Genomic DNA, 17727 nt, shown 5'->3' with positions numbered 1-17727 from the left:
AAGAGCTGTATGAGCCCCCAATAAGATGATTTTTTTAAAAAGATGGTTTACAGCTACTTGTCACTACACTTGGATGTCAAGAACCTGGACTTTCAAAGTCACTGCATGATTTCCCTGAGCGACGAATTGAAACCAAACCAGATACGGTGTTGTTCCAGTATGCCAAAAACAAAACACATTATGCGAGCCGTAACTCAGCCTGTGGTAACCCAGTGTCTGAGCTCTTGCTTATGTGTCCGAAATAAATATGTAAATTAGTAGATTGTGAGCTCCTTAATGTGTAATTTTAGTAATTATTAAAACTAACTAAGATGTTATAGCAACATGGAAAATACAGCCCCTTCCTTACTGCCATCGAGTCAGTTCCAACTCACAGCAACCATATAGGACAGAGGAGAACTGCCCTTGTGCACTTCCAAGACTGTCCCTCTTTATGGGAGTAGAATAGCCTTATCTTTCCAGCAAAGAGGGGCTGGTGTTTTTGAACTGCTGACCTTGCAGTTAGCAGCCCAATGCATAACCCACTGTGCCACTGGGGTTCCTCTGGAAAATATAATAGTATTAAGGAATTACAACACAAGGTTTTTGTCACTAATGAAGAAGAAAAAGATAAAACAGGTGAATATCTGAATAAGAACAAGAATGTTCAACTGAACTGTTGAAACCACAAAGCACCTCCTCAAGGCATGGATGGACTTGAAGAACATTATGCGGAGTGAAATTAGCCAGTCACAAAAGGTAAAATATTTTATGAGATCAGTGTTACGAAAAAACAACACTCATACCAAAAGACACCGATTTTGGAGGTGACCCAGAGGCAAAGGACAAGGGAGAGAAGAAACAGGCTCCAGAGGGTTGACAGATTTTCACTCGGGTGAAGGGGAAGTGAGAAACGCACAAGAGGGAGAAGAAACCAGAGGAGGGTGGTGGGGTGAGCTAAGGGGGCGGGGGTGGGGAGGGGGGAGTGTTGATAAGTAGCAGAAATTGTTAAATACAAAAATGATGATCCTAAATGTAAACCTCCACCTAATTAGCAGTTAGGTGGGGGAAAGCAGGTCAATCAATATTTACTTTGTAGATAAAAAGCTGTAGTTTCTTTAGAATTCATCTTTTTTTTCAGCCTGAATTTTTTTAAATACTTTTATTGGGGGCTCTTACATCTCTTATCACAACTCATACATTCCTCCAATGTGTCAAGTACATTTGCACATATGCCGCCATCATCATTTTCAAAGAATCTTCTTCCCACTTGAGCCCCTGATATCAGCTCCCCATTCCTTCCCCCTCCCTCCTCTCCCCATCCTTCCTCATGAACCCTTGATAAGTTATAGGTTATTTTTTCCATATCTTACATTGTCCTCCATCGCCCCTCACCCACTTTTCCATTTGTCCCCCTGGGAGGGGGTTCTAGGTTGATCCTTACGATTGAGTCTCCCTTTCTCTCCCAACCCTCCCCTAATCCTCCTGGTATCTCTACTCTCCTTGTTGGCCCTGAGGGGTTTACCTAAAGGCCAACAAACAGACCTTGAACTATTTATAGGCTTTTCCATTTTTGTCAGTGGCTTTCTTTTTGTTAGTGTTATTTTGTGTTTGTTTTTGCTGTTGCTATTGTTTTGTTGCTTTTGACGTCCTTTGTTGTTATTTGGCTTTGCCTGGCTTTTGCACTTATTAATGTATCTGTATGTCTATCTAGATAAGATAGGCTGAATCAATAATTTGGAAATGAAAAGAACAGGACCAGTGATTGGGGGGGGATATGGGAGAAGGGGAGGTGGGAGAAAGGAAGTGGGGGCGGGGAGAGCCAACCTAGGGATAAGGGAACAACCAGTGAACTAAAATCACGGAAAGAACGTAGTAGGATGCCTCGTGGGGCTCAATCAAGGGCAATGTAGCAGCGAGGCATTACTAAACTCAAACGAAGGCTGAACATGATGGTGGGACAAAAGGGAAATAAAAAAGAAACAGAGGAAAGAACCAGGAGGCAAAGGACATTTATAGAGGCCTAAATATAGGCATGTACATATGTAAATATATATATACATATATATACACATATATGTAATAGGGGAATTGAACTATGTACTCATATCTATATGTTAAGAGTTAAGGCTGGACAATGGGCCTCCATTCAAGTACTCCCTTAACACAAGAATACTTTGTTCTAATAATCCGTCATTCTGTGATGCTCACCTTCCCTCCATGATTGCTGAAGACTAAATGGGTACATAAGCAAATGTGGTGAAGAAAGCTGATGGTGCCCGGCTACCAAAAGATATAGCATCTGGGGTCTTAAAGGCTTAAAGATAAACAAGCAGCCATCTAGCTAGAAGAAACAAAGCCCACATGGAAGAAGCACACCAGCCTGTGTGATCATGAGGTGTCGATGAGATCAGGTAACAGGCATCTAAGACCCAGAATAAAACCATACCCAATGTGAATGAGGTGGGGGCATGGAGTGGAGACCCAATGCCTTTCTGTAGACAATTGGACATCCACTCTCAGAGGGACCACAGGGAAGAGATGAGCCAGTCAGGGAGCAGTATAGCATTGATGAAACACACAACTTTCCTCTAGCTCTTTGATGCTTCCTTCTCCCCACTATCATGACCTCAATTCTGCCTTACAAATCGGATTAGACCGGAGCATGCACCCTGCCACTTCCCTGTTTTTCATGGAGACAGTTCAGCAAGCTCAGCAGCAGTTACTAGGATGCTGTGCAACCATCACCAATATCCAAATTTCCACCAATTGCCAAATTTTCTATCCCCACACATAAGACCTTGGTGCTGCTTAAACACGAGTGCCCTCTAAGGGCCCTGATGACAGCTGAGGGCACCTTCAGGGATGGGGATGGGCTTCAGCTGCTCCCTTCTCCGGGAGAGCTCTCTGCCAAGCTTTGTCATTGTCTGGTGACTCAGGGGTGCTTCTGACAGTTATTAGTGAAGGTTTTACAACATGGCCTAATTCAGCTACTACTAAAGGCTAAAGCTACTTTCCGTCAATAGGCCATCAATAACAATGTCACCTTGTCCCAGAAATGTACTGAGTACGTCATTCTACCCAGTAGGGCTTCACACTTATGTCAGAACTCTTGGGAACAATGATCACCCTTCACCAAAGGTGGGAGCCTTTAACCAGTGGCAAATTATATTTTAAAGCAGAAGGATCTTTTTCACGTTATAAAGCAGCCAGCAGTTACTATGACAGCCTTTGGGGTTGGGGGGGCTTTGCCCATGGAGCACCAGTGTCCATTGGATCTATGCAAAATGCACACCGCTCTTCCTAGTTTTTTGTTTGAAATCGACCAAAGCCCATCCTGACTGCTCTCATCTGACCTTTTTGTAACACAATCCTAGTAGGAGACATAGAATGAGAGGGCTTCAAGGGGTTTGTGGTGAAATGGAGTTAAAGAGATAATGAGACTTCTCCCACCACCTGTTTGAAGCCCGCTCACATTTGAATTGAGTGTGTTTGTTAGTGGGTGCTCCATGGAAAGAGATTGGTGGGAAGGGGCTTTGCCGTGTACTGAAACCCTATCTGGTACCGTCATCTCAGGGATGAATGGCTGTTAAGGTTGCAGGGGATTACTCAACATGACTCGTCTAACTGTAGTCTTTTTGTAACACACTAGCAACTTTTCCCTGAATGGGTTTAAGTAAGAAAGGGTGGGGGAACATGTGGTAGGATTAGTAAGAAAGGGTGGGGGAACAGGCTGGTAGGATTATATGATTCAGTTGTAAATGATTGTTAACAAGGTTAGTGGTGATTTTAAAAACTTGGATCTCTAACATGGGATTGGTCCATTTTTCCATCCAGGAGGGGGAACTATCACGATCATCAGGAATAAAATGTGGTTTGGGGACTTGCACATTGCACCTTCTTGACCCAGGGACAGAAAACAGTGACACTGGAGATGTGGCAGAATGACAGCAGCACAGCCAAGAGCCAGAACATGAGACAGAGTGGTGGGCTTCACGGCCCACGGGTAGGAATGCTGAGGGCCTTCAGGTAGGAGGCTCACTTGTGGAGTGGGGTGCCTCCAGGCAAGTGATTGGGGCAGCTAGGTTTACTAACCCACAGCCAGGGCTGAGGCTAAATGTGAGAAGGGGCTGTCTTTGGGACATGTATTGGAAGCCCTAAAAGAACTGTGCCACATTGCCCAACAGGATAAGGGCCAAACCAAGGGTCTGAGGGCCAGAGAGAGGCCTGCCTACAGACCCAGCAGAGTAGAAGCTCTTCTGACCAACTGTGCCCTGAGCATGTCTGATCCTGAATTGAAACCTGCTTTCTTCCCTAGTGAACTCTGCTCATGAGTACGGTTTGAGTTCGGTGATGCCATTTGCAATGAATGATTGAACCCAGCTGAGAAGGAAAGAGGGCTGCAGGAGGGATGGTTGGTGTCATAACGACTAAGGATGTTTGGAGGATGGAGGCTTGTCTGACCTCACCTTCATAGCACTCGGCCTTGGGCAATTGATGCTAATGCTGGTATTTCGCTCCCCCCACCCCACCCCCACACACACACCGTTATTTTCAAGCTAGTCTCTGAGGAACCATGAGGCTGTCTGCTCCGGTAAAGCTTAAAAGCCAAGGGGGCAGTTCTCCTCTGTCCTATAGGGTCATTATAAGTCAGACCCAAATCCATGGCAGTGTGCTTTGGGCCTGATAAGGAATGATAAGACTTCAGAGAGGTGATAGGAAATAAGCAAAGCAGTTTGGTGGAGGGGGCGTGTCGGAGACTGGCAAAATGGAGACCCCTCGGTGCTGAAAGAAGTGCTCCACACAGACTACCCCGCTTACCAAACCAGCCTTCAGCCCCTTCCTGGGCCCAGGGTATCTACTTCCAGAATGGTTCCATCGTCCGAAGTAGACAAGGAGGCTGACTTGGCTGGAGTCCAGACGAGCTTCATTCCACACCAGCAGACTCTGTTTCTCACTGAGGCATGTCGGTGGCAGAGTGAGTGGCTGTCAAGTTCCTGTGGAGCTGCAATTTGTCGTCTCGGGCAAAACTAATTCACCTTGGAGGACCTCAAAAAGAAATGGGAGGTCAGTGTCCTCGTGGGGCAGGGCTGTCCACACATACCTCTCGTCTCCCATCTGCCTTATCTCCAGTCTCTGGGCACCTCCAGTGGCTCCCGGCCCCTAGAAGGCGAGTCTGTAATGTTGTCTCTGCCCTGGTGCTTTCTCTCCGCCTGACTACAATCATCCTTCTCTTTATTGCTCAGCTGAAGGTCCCTCTGAGCACCCTCCCTTCCTCCGCCTCAGGGACCCTTAGTTAGAAAGAGCATTCACTATGCCTTACTGCAGGGTTCTGAGCCCATCTGCCTCCTCCACTCAGGGTACAACCTCCTGAGGAGCTCTAGGTTTCTCTACCAGGTACCATTCATTCTAGACACTCTCGGTATATCACTGACTCCCTCGAGCACCTCCATTTCTTAATGTTGAGTGCAGGGCCCAGCACAGAACTGGGGCTCTATAAAGGATTATCGGGTTGAGTGAGTTCAAAATAACTATCAATTCCACTTGCAAAATTAAGAATATGAAAAAGCTATACACCCCAATTCCATCGAAGACTTAGCATAATTAAATGTTGGCTGGTTATGGGAAAGAATGTATTAAATCAAATGCTCAAAACTTAAATGAGAACTAGCCTGAAATCACCCAACTGCTCAAAGTTTTGCTTTTCTCCCTACACGGTGGCTTCCAAACACTGAAGCCCAACACCGAATCTGCCAGTGCATCTCAGAGAGCCGTCTTCTGCTAGTCGGTGCTCTGGAAGCCTGATTTATGACGGCATCTCCCAGTCTGCATTCTCCTCCAGGGTGTCCATCCACCCACAGACCAGTCAGCAGGGGCTGCTCTCCACTGATGTTGCCCCTGAGGCAGGGCTCTCTTACAGACAGGCCCTTGATGGTCACCAAGAGTCAAGTCCCATTCTGATGCAGGAGCATAGTCTGGAATCTTGGCCTTCTAGTTTGAGAGAAGGCAGTTTATTGTCATTCTACTAACATCTTCCCTCCCCCTCCCCACCTGACAAGAGTGTCAGTTTACCATACCACGGCTCTGGTGCTGGAAGCTGTGCCTCTGGAATTTCAGAGACCAGCAGAGTCGCCCATATGATACAGGTTTCACCAGACAGGCTGAGAGGAAAGGTCTGGTGGTCTAGTTCTCAAAGCCAGCCAATGAAAACCCTGTAAATCACAACCGGCTGATCTGCAGCTGGTCCATTGTACAAGGAGTCACCATGAGTTCATTTGATCCCACGCAACTAACAGTAACAAAGGGAAAGAAGCCAGTCTGCAAAAGCTGCCAACCCACTGCTTTTGAGTTGATCCCAAGTCATGTTGGTGTTATTGGTACCTTGGGCCAGTTCTGCCTCCTAGCGACCCTCTGCCCCGCAGAACACTGCCTGGTCCTGCACCATCTTCACCCTTATTGTTGTCTTTGGACCCATTGTTGTAGCCACTGTGTTGATCAGCTTATTGGGATCACCCGACTTTTCCCTAACAAACACGATATCCTTCAAGGACTGGCCCCTCTTAATAACATGTCCAAAGTAGGTGAGAGGAAGTCTTGCCATCCTTGCTTCTGAAGGGGTGTCCTGGCTGGACTGCTTCCAAGACACAGCATATTCAATCTGTAGTGACCCTTTTCTGGAAGCAGACTGCCGTCTCTTTCTCCCAAGGAGTGGCTGGCTGGGTTTTTAAACCACCCACCTTTGGGTTAGCTGCCAAGTGCTTTGACCACGGTGCTGCTAGGCCTTCTGAAAAAGCTATATTCTATATTATTCCAACTCCGTGACATTCTGGAGAAGACAAAACCCTAGTCAGGGGTCCCCAGGGAGCCAGGGGAGGATGAGTGGGACTAGGCAGACCAGAGTGCAGTTTCAGGACTGCACCGTGCTAAGAGTGAAGCCTAATATAAAACCGGGAAAACCAAACTCGCCGGCATCGAGTCAATTCCATCCCGTAGTGACCCTGTAAGGACGGGGTGGAACTTCCCCAGTGAGCTTCTGAGACTCTAACTCTTAAGGAAGTGCAAAGTCCCATCGGGTTTTCTCCTATGGAGCCGCTAGTGGTTTTGAACTGCTGACTTTGCCATCAACAATCCAACACAGAACATCCACTGCACCAGAGCTCCTCCTAATGTGAAAGATGGGCTTTTGTTCATAAGAATGCATCAGTATTGCTTCATCCAGTGTAACAACTGGGCCACCCAAAGGCAAGTTTAATAATAGGGAAGAGAGGGCATGTGGAAACTCTCTGTGCTTTCTGCACAATTTTTTTGCAAATCTAAAATGCTCTTTTAAAAAAGTCATTAAAAAATCTTGGAAAAATATGCACATACCCTTGCCTTGAAAAGTCCCATCTCAATGGGAGCCTGTGGGCACACACAGGTAGGCTAGTGCATAACTCTCAGGCCTCATGCTCCTCACAGCCATTCATTTTCGTCGCTGTGACCTGGAGGGCCACTTTACAAAGAAGGATGAGCTGCCAAAGGAAGGACATTGGGGACTGGATTTAGTCCATCAGGGGATGCGTCACCACAGAGAGTGACGGCGGCTGGGAAGGTTGAAGTCTGCTCCATTTATTGATTTGATTCATCCCAGTACATGGGTGAGTGGTGGAGGGTAGATAAAGGGAATGACTTGAATGTCCCCTGGGTGAGTCATGCAGCCTGCAGCCAGCATTTCTGTCACCCTCCGGGGACTAGAGGAGACTTGAGGAGCAGTGTTCATTGCTACCAAGGCCTGGGTGTCGAGCCTAACAGTTGGACACATCCAGCATGACTGTGCCATGGTGGTGGTTCTGCTGGTTTAATTAGGAAATTCCAAACCTTCCTCTTCAATGTCTTTGAAAGGCACTGTGATCTATCGCGTAGACTAATCAGTCTCTCCACCAGGAGGCGCAGTCTCCCTGGGCTGTTTCTACCTTCTCGTCTGCTTCTGCAACCCACGCTAGCAAGATGCTTCCGAGCCGATGCTGTCTGTCCATCCGTTTTGTCTGAGGTTTCTTTCCCTGTCAATGGGGGCTGCTCATATCTGAGCGAGTATGCATAGGAAACACGGGACAGCGTGGCTCTGTTTCATGAACTCTCCTCAGGAGGACCTCTTAGTATCAGAGCCCCAGAAGTCCTGTGGTGGCTGAGAGAGCAGTCTTGTCCTGCGAGATCCTCCTTCTGACTCCAACGTAGGGAACCTTCAGTAGCAGTTTATATCAGTCCAGCATCTGACAGCTACCACCTAGGGGAAGAATCATCACACTCCAAATGGATCCCCACCCTGTAGTATGTTGGCTGTGTGTTTAATCTTCACACAAGGTGCCTACTTCACTGCATACAGTAGCGTTAGTCAGCAGTGTTCAGCATAGACTGGAAGGAAGATCAGTCAGATGCACCCGGTCCCCTGGGGAGTCTGACCTGCTGGTTTCCGAAGCCTGAGCCATAGGGGGAACAGGGAGGGAGGGAGAGTACCGACTACGGAGCACACGCCACAATTCGCACCAGACGAGTGGCTGGCTGTCTCCAGATGGGGGAGGTGTTGGCCCTTTCCAAACAGACCCCTCGAGAGATCTGCTTTATTGATTTCAGAACAGCAGGTTGCTATCCAGTCTCATTACGTACAGCCTAAGGAGCCCTGGTGATACGGTGGGGGTAAGCACTGGAGTGCTAACTGTAAGGTGGGCGGTTCAAACCCCCCAGTCTCTCCAGGATAGAAAGATGAGGCTATCTTTGTTGATTTTAGAGCAGAATAGATGATGCTTACTTATCTGTAGTCCCCAGCTATGGTCCTCTGTTCCTTAATTCAGAACCCCTTCAAGCTGAGCACTGTTTCCTTGTATTTCTTATTGTATTTGGGGATGACAGGTGGGAGGTCAGATCAATGGCCTAGTTACATCATCATCTTCCCAGAATCCTCAGTATTGCCTTATAGAGCTCATCAATCTTGTACTTAAAAGAACAAAAACATCCATTAACCGCTGTTGGCAATTGTAATTGGTTTTGTGTGAACTTGGCTGGGCCAGGGTCCTCAGCGCTCTTGCAGTAGTCCCCCACGATGAGATCCAACACAATGTAATCAACTCCGTGATCGGATGCAACTTAACATAATCAACTTGACAAGCATCCAGCAGTTGTGATGGGGTGTAGCCCCTCGATGATGAGACTCCTCAAGGATGTCTTCTGTTCTGTGTTTAGCAGAATCCTTGGAAAAGCTTCACTTCTGCTGGATCTGGATCCAGCATCTAGTTGGTAGACTTCTTGCCATATTGTCTGCTGATACCAGGAGCCATCAACAAACCTTGGATTCATTCAAAGGTGCATCCCCCAGCCTGGGGCTTTCCTGATTCATTAGCCCCCACAGCAGCTACACAACTCAGGAGAAGCATCCAGCATGCTATTTGACCCACAGACTTGAACCAGACTAGTCTATCATTGTGTGAACCATTTCTGGTTATAAATCTATGTACATGCGCATCGACGTGTCGCAAGTATTTGCTTCTCCAGAGAACCCCGATTAACACAGCAATACACACAGACAAGGGGGCTTCAAAAAGTTCATGGGCAAAGGTAACAAAAAGAGCATCATATACCTTTCTAAGTACATAGTTATGTACATATTTTGCTACAAAATCCAACGCCTTTATTAAACAAAAAAAAATCAAAATGTGGTGCTATTTCTATCTTCCATTTCAGTCTACACACTTCCGAAGGTGGTGTCTCCACTTCTCTAACCTTTCCCAGAGGGATTCTGCACTGATTTTCACTCCCACATCGAAACAGCAGTTTTAGTAGCCACATGGAACTGAGCGATGTTCCTCTGAAATGTTCCTTGAGTTTGGGGAGCAAACAGAAGTCTGAACAGGGCCAGATCGGGGCTCTGTAGGGTCCTGAGCACTCCTGTGGCTGACGTCCTTAGGAGGTAGTCAAACCCAACCCAACCCAGTGCCATTGCATTGGCTCCAACTCACAGTGAGTGACACCAGGGACATAGTAGCACTGCCCCATCACATGTCAAAGGCTATTAGCATCTTTAGGGCCACAGATTGTCAGCTACGACCTTGTCCTATGGAGTAGCTGATGGATTTGACCCAGTTTGTCAGCCACGACCTTGTCCTATGGAGTAGCTGATGGATTTGACCCAGTTTGTCAGCCACGACCTTGTCCTATGGAGTAGCTGATGGATTTGACCCAGTAACTTTTATTAGCAGTTGAGCGCTTAACCACTATGCCACCAGTGTTCTTTGAGGAAGCAGTGTTGTGATTGCTAGGTGCTGCCCAGTCAGTTCCGACTCATAGTACCCTATGCACAACAGCATGAAGCACTCCCCGGTCCCGCACCATGAGTATGGTGAAAGGATACAAGCCAAGTGAGCACCGTTCTCCAAACAGAGCAATGGTGGATGTACTCACTCGCTTATGTCAGGAATCTGGAAGATTGTTACCTGGCCAAACAGATAAGATTTGTAATTGTGGCCATTTCAAAGACAGGTGACCCGGCATAATATGAAATTATCTAACAATATCATTGATGTCATATCCAAGTAAAATTTTGTTGAAGGTAATTAAAAATAGTTGCAACAGTACAGCAGCAGAGAACTGCTGGACATTCAAGCTGAATTTAGAAGAGGATGTGGCACAAGGGATATCACTGTTGATGTCAGATGGATCTTGGCTAAAAGCAGAGAATACTAGAAAGATGTTTACTTGTGCTTTAGTGACTATGCAAAGACATTGAATGTGTGGGTCATAACCAACTATAGATACAATTGAGAAGAATGGAGATTCCAGAACACTTAATTATGCTCCTGCAGAATCAATTGACCAAGAGGCAGATCTTTGAACAGAACAACAGTTTAAAATAAGGGAAAGTGTTTATTTGTGTTGTAACCTTTCACCGTACTTGTTTAGTAATATATGGAGAATTGCATGATGCCAGAATTGATGGGAAGGCTCATTAACAACCTGGGATATGCAGGTAATAGATAATATGCCATTGCTTATCAAGTGAAGAGGACCTGAAACATTTACTGTTGAAAATGAAAGAATACACTCTTCATCATGGGTGACAACTCAATGTGAAGAAAGCAAAAGTCTTCACAGCTGGGCCAATAGATACCATCATGAGAAGCAGGGAAAAGATAGACGTTGTCAAGGATCTCATTTTACTTGGATCCAGGATCAGTACCCACGAGCAGCAGTCAAGAAATCATAAGACACGTGGCATTGGGTGGATCTGCCCCTGGAACCTCTATGAAGAGCTAAAGAGCAAGGACGTCACTCTGAGAACTAAGGCGCACCTCACCTGAGCCAGGGTGTCATCAGTGGCCTCATCTGCATATGAATGAATGAGGAAGACTGGATAAAAATGGATGCACTTAGATTGTGGTGTTGGCGGAGAATATTCATATACCCTGGTCTGCCGGAAGAACAAGTAAATCTGTCTCAGAATAATAACCAGAATGCTTCTTGGAAGCAAGGATGGCAAGACTTCATGTCATGTGCTTTGGATGCGTTCTCAGGAGAGACCAGTCCCTGAAAAAGGGCATCGTGCGTGGTGAAGCAGAGAGTCCGAAAGACCTTCCACAAGACAGGCTGGTGGGGCAGCTGCAACAATAGGCGTCAACTTTATCATTGTGTGGATGAAAGAGGACTGGGCGGTGTTTTGTTACATTGTACATAGGGATTGTTATGAGTCAGACCAACACGATGCCGCCTGACAGCCACATCAACCATCACAATTGATGGTGAACTACTTGAGAAACTGCCCAACTGTTTTCCATTCTTGTATTTGTTAACAAGCCCACACCACCTGCAGGCGTCCCCAAGCCCACGTGTGACTGTCGTGTGCTGTCGTAGAGGTGAGGGTGTGGCAGTTGTGCTGGGAGCACCCCAGGGGTTGTTGAACATTCTACCTCCAAAGAAAGAAAAGCTGAGGTATTTGGGCTTTAAAAGATACAGAAAACTCAATAGCCAATGCAGTGGCACATTTAAAATCATAGACTTAATTTCTTCTAGCAGTTTTAGGTTTTCAGAAAAATTGCACAGAAAATACAAATGGTTTCCATTTCTCTAAATCCCCATGTGATAGTCTGGGTACATTAGAGAAATATAGCCACAGAAACTCATGTATAAAGAGAGTTTTATATAAAGGTTAAGTGTGCATCAAGAAAACATCCCAACCCAGTGCTGCCCAAACCCACAAGTCCAACATTAACCCATATGTCCAACACCAATCCACAAAGTCCTCCTCCATCTCACAAAATACACGCAATGATGCCGACTGCAGGAGGAAAGCCAAGTCAGTGAATGTGTAAACATCTCAGTGCTGGCAGGGGTCTCCACACGGCTGCTCCAGCACGCAGGGCTGCATCGGGGTAGGTCCATGTGGCTTCTCCTTGGGGATGTCTTGCAGGAAGTGATCCTTGCCAGCTGAAGCAGGGAACTGGCTAAGGCAGCTGCACCCTGGTCCAACCATCAGAAAGCAAGAGACCAGAGAACTCAAAAGGCAAGAACTCACCAAGCCATTTATCCCTCCGCCCTTCAATTAACCCCACATGTGTTTATCAGCCAGGTTGGCACAATAAGCTAACTAACTCACCCATGATACAACTTTCCCATGTTAGCAGGTTACCTTCTTGGAGTATATTCGCTACAACTCATGAGTCCATATCATTATTGGTGCATTATTCTGAACCCAAGTCCATGGTTAACATTAGGATTTACACTTGGTGTTGCAAAGTTCTGTGGGTTTTGGTAAATGTATAATGGCCTGTGCTCCCCATTACGCTATCATTTCTGTCTCAGAAGCACAGCCCAAATGCCCCCTCGGAGGCAAGGATGACGAGACTTCATCTGATATACCTTGAGAGACCCGTCCTTGGAGAACAGATTTGGTAAAGGGGAGGGGCAGCGAGCAAGAGGAGGTCCCTCAAGGAGATGCATGGCACAGTGGCTGCAACAATGGCCTCAAACGTGAGAACAGTTGTGAGGCAGGTGCATGCAGGATGGGCTTGTTCCATCAGTTGTACTTGGGGTCGCTGTGAGTTGGGACCAACGTGATGACACCTAACAGCAGTACAGAATTGTCTCGCTGCCCGGAAGATGCCCAGAGCTCTTCCTGTGAAAGCTGATTTTCCGTTCAAAGGCAGGACCTGCAGATGAACGTAGGAAAACAGCGTCTGCCTCCTGGAAGGGAAACCGGTGACTCACCAAGGTGCCCCCCGCAATTGCCAACGATGAATTACATTTTCAAGACCTCGGCACTAACCCTGCAGCACAGTTTTTCCTGCCCTTCGTTCCTGCCCTCACTTTATGCTTCAGCTCTTTCGGACATATGGTTATTCCATCAGTAACTCTTTTACAGCCTTTTAATTGTCAGGAAAAAATTGCTAGAGTTCAAATCTGGTCATTCTTGTAGCCTGTGTTTTTTTCAGGCTGTGAGGTCCCTGTTCTGTACTGCCAAGTGACAAGTGGGAGGGTTTTGTCAGTGTGACCTTGGCAAGGTCACAACAATCATCAGACTGTTTTTGGTAGTTCTTAAGAGAGTTGCTGGAGCCCTGGGTTAAGGATTAAGCTGTCAGTCCCAAGGTCAAGGATTCAAATTCACCAGCAGCTCTGCAGGAGAAGGATGAGGTGGTCTGCGCCTGTGAAGATCTACAGCCTCAGAAATCCTAAGGAGCACATCTGCTCTGTCCTATAGGATCTTGGTAAGTTGGAATGGGCTGAATGGCACTGGGTTTGGCTGCCATGGGTTAAGGGATTCCAGGATATTGAAAATATCATGACTTCCAAAAACCTCAAAACCCAAACTCAAAAACTACTGCCGTAAAGTCCATTCCAACTGAGGTAGTTAGTTTATTGTGCCAACCTGGCTGATAAACACATGTGGGGTTAATTAAAGGGCAGAGGGATAAATGGCTCGGTGAGCCTCGCCTTTTGAGTTCTTGGGTCTCTTACTTTGTGATGGTCGCACGAGGGTGCAGCTGCCTCAGCAGTTCCCTGCTTCAGCTTGCAAGGCTGACTTCCTGCAAGGAGAAGCCGCATGGACCTACCCCATGCAGCCCTGGGTGCTGGAGCAGCCGTGTGGAGACCCCTGCCAGCGCTGAGATGCTTACACATTCACTGACTCAGTTTTCCTCCTGCAGTTGGCATCATAGTGTGTGTTTTGTGAGATGGAGGAGGACTTTGTGTCGGACATATGGGTTAATGTTGGACTTGTGGGTTTGGGCAGCACTGGGTTGGGATGTTTTCTTGATGCACACTTAACCTTTATATAAAACTCTCTCCTATATGTGAGTTTCTGTGGATTTGTTTCTCTAAAGGACCGAGACTAACACACCAACCCATAGCAACCCTATGAGAAGGAGGAGATCTGCTTCCGTGGGTTTATGAGACTAACTCTTTACGAAAGTCAAAAGCTGGAGAGGCTGATGATTTTGAACCACTGACCTTGTAGTTAGCAGCCCTATGTGTAACCAACCACACCACCAGGAATTCCAGAAGAATGAACAAATCAGTCTTAGTAGAAATATGACCAAAGTGCTCCTTAGAAGCAGCAAGGATGGCAAGACTTCAACTCACTCATTTTGGACAGGTCATCAGAAATGACTAACTGCTCAAACAGACATTCTACTGGATAGCATGTCTCCGGCCCAGCCAGTTGATACCGACTCATAGTAACCCTGCAGGACAGAATAGACCTACTCCTTAGACTGTAAATCTTCTTTCTCCTGAAGAGTAATTGGTGGGTTTGAGCTGCTGACCTTGTAGTTAGCAGCCCCTTTTTAAAATTTTTTTATTAGGAAGTAGGTGAAGGTTTACAGAACAGATCATCAGTTCTACAGTCAACGATTCATGAGCATTTTGTTTCAACTCATCCTTTTCAATCCCCTCAGTGTACTATTGCTTATCCTACTTTTTCTCTCTCTCCATTTCTCTGCCTTGGGTAAATGCTGTCCTTTTGATCTTAAACAGTTGATTATGCTACTGTGCAGGTGAGTTCGTAGTCTGGGGTGGGGCATATGTGGGGTGGGGCTATCCCACAAGTCTGTTCAACCAGTAAGCCTGGTCTCTTTTACGATTTTGAGTTCTATTCTACATTTCTCTCCCATTCTATCCAGGACCTTCTCCTGTGATTCGGGGCAGTTGGTTGTGATAGCTGGCCACCTTCTAGCCCTTGGGGTTTCAGGTGGTGGAGACTGGGTTTGCACGGTCTGTTATGTGGATCTCAATTTTCATCACTCGTCTTTACAAGTTGGGCTTCGATCCCCATGGCTGGCAATTTGAAACCAGAGCAGCTGCATGGGAGAAAGACTGGGCTTGTCTCAGGAACTCACAGGAAGCTGCTGTGAGTCAAGACTGACATGATGGCAGGGAGTTTGGGTTTTTAGAGGGGTGGAGGCAGTGAGGAGGAAAGGTTGTTTTTTTCTTTTCTCTAAGCAAAGAGAGACCAATAGTTTCTTCTAAGATGACTGCAAATGAGCCTTGATGACCCCGGTCACCACTCACAAATTAGGATGTAGACCATCGTCTTTGTGACTAAGTATGCCGTGGTGTTCCCTGCAACCATGGTCCGGATCTCCCAGGTCCAGTGGCTCCTTCTTTTAAGGTGTTTGATCATGTCAAAGGAGTTAGTATAGCTTTGCCCTCTGTGTGCTCTCCCACATTCGTAGATATGTTTGCAGCAAAAGTAAATATGTGTACACAATCTGAATCTTATATACATTCGTGGCTGTACTCCCCATTTCCACCAGTTCAGCCTGTGTGTATATCCAAGCATCTATTCATAGGTCCCCACTGTTGAAGGATTTTGTACATAACAGTATTTAGCAGCTTAATTTTTAATGTACTCTGGCGCCAGGGCTCATTATGGGTAATGTAGAGGGCCAGCAAAAAAAATAAGTGAAGCCCTTCCTAAGATGAGTTGATAGAACAGCCAAGCCATGGACTTAACATAGCAACGACCATGCAATGGAGCAGAACCAGGCAGTGTTTCCTTGTGTGCTACAGCTATAGATAAGGTGGCCATGAGTCAGAACTGCCTTGACAGCAATTACCAACAACACACATGAGAGCTTCCATTATGGAATTGCAGAGTAATTACACAGCCAGGGGGCCTTGCAGGCAGCCCCCCTGTACTGTGTCTCCCCCATAGCAAAGGTCTCATAAGGCCGAGTGCTTGCAGCCAGAGGTACTTTCACATTGCATTTGGATTTAGTCACACAGTTACAGCCCAGGGGCTGGAGTTGAGATTAAGGACGCAGAGGATGAAATTATTCCTAGTGGCTATGCATGTGGTAGCTAACCATCAGGTCAGCAGTTTGAAACCACCAACTGCTCTGTGGGGGAAAGAGAAGGATTTCTACTCCTTAAAAGAGTCACAATTCCCCAATAAAATGATTTTTTTTTTAAGTTACAGTCTTAGAAACTCTAGGGGCGGTTCTACCCTGTTCTGTAGACTCACGATGAGTTGGAATTGACTCAATGGTAGGGACTTTTGAGTTTGAGAATTATTTTTGAGTTTGAGAATTATTTTCAAGGGTGCTAGAGAGGTTTCAATGAAGCTTTCAGAGTAAAATGAACTAGGACGAAAGGTCTGGTAATCTACTTCAGAAAAATCAGCTAATGAAAATTCTACAGCTCTCAACGGTCTGATTTAAAACTGACCTTGGGACTGGTACGGGCCTGGGCAGTATTTCATTCCATTGTGTTGGGGTGGTTGCTCTTGGTAACAACAAGACTGATTCATTTGATCATCAACTTTGTCTTTTTCTGAAAGAATAAAAGCACTATTATATTTCAATCCTGAAATTTAAAGTAGATAATAAGTACATTCAGATACTCTTCCACTATTGTTTTCAAGAAAAAGAAAGAAAGCTAAATCACTTAGAGCGATGTTGTATCAGATGGAATTTTATTTAGACCCAAAATGAAAACGGGTTTGTAATGGAGGGAGTAGCGATCTCCTTCTTTGTTTGTTGTTAGAAGATACTCTGCATTCAGGCCCTGGCTCTTGTCTGAATCCAAACTTGTAGCCTAAAGCGTGGGAGGATACATTTTTGTTTGCTAACGCCATCCACGTGGGGTAGTTCTGTTTCGGGAGAGTTTGATAGCTACGATGTGACCCAGGGCTTCAGGTGATCACACGGGGAAATGAGCCCAGGACAGCACTTCAAATGCTAAGCACTTGTGTCTCTCCATCAATTGGAGAGACCAGACAGCCGCACGCTCTTCTGTTGAGTCAGACTGTAACCTTGGCCTCTGTGTTGATGACTGCCACATCTGTACCTCTAGTCCCTCTCTCACTTACTGGGTGTCCAACCCTGCATTCTCCAACATGCACCCCACACCCCCACCCCCACCCCCACACACACCTACCCCATGGACATAAAGGACACATTTTCCTCGAATGCAAACCTTCTATGAGAGCCCTGGGCATTTCCAACCCTGCTCCTCGCTACCCCTAGCTCCTCGCTTCCTCTCCCACAAACCCACCAGGATCAGCTGTGGCCCTCGTCATGCAGGCTCAACACCTGGATTGTCCCTGGGTCATGACTCTTTACAGCCAGGGTTTTCTCAGTCACAAGGTCAGGCTAACACTCCCCCAAAGAGATACTGCATGGTTCAAAGTCAGGAAAAGTGTGCATCAGGGTTGTACCCGCTCACCATCCTTCGTCCATCTGTATGCTGAGCAAATGGTCAGCGAGGCTGGATTCCATGGAGAAGAAT

The sequence above is a fragment of the Echinops telfairi genome, unplaced genomic scaffold (assembly GCF_000313985.2).
Source record: "Echinops telfairi isolate 266 unplaced genomic scaffold, ASM31398v2 ScPeMD7_7457;HRSCAF=8495, whole genome shotgun sequence".
NCBI lineage: Eukaryota > Metazoa > Chordata > Mammalia > Afrosoricida > Tenrecidae > Echinops > Echinops telfairi.
Note: the sequence above shows the minus strand (reverse complement) of the source record.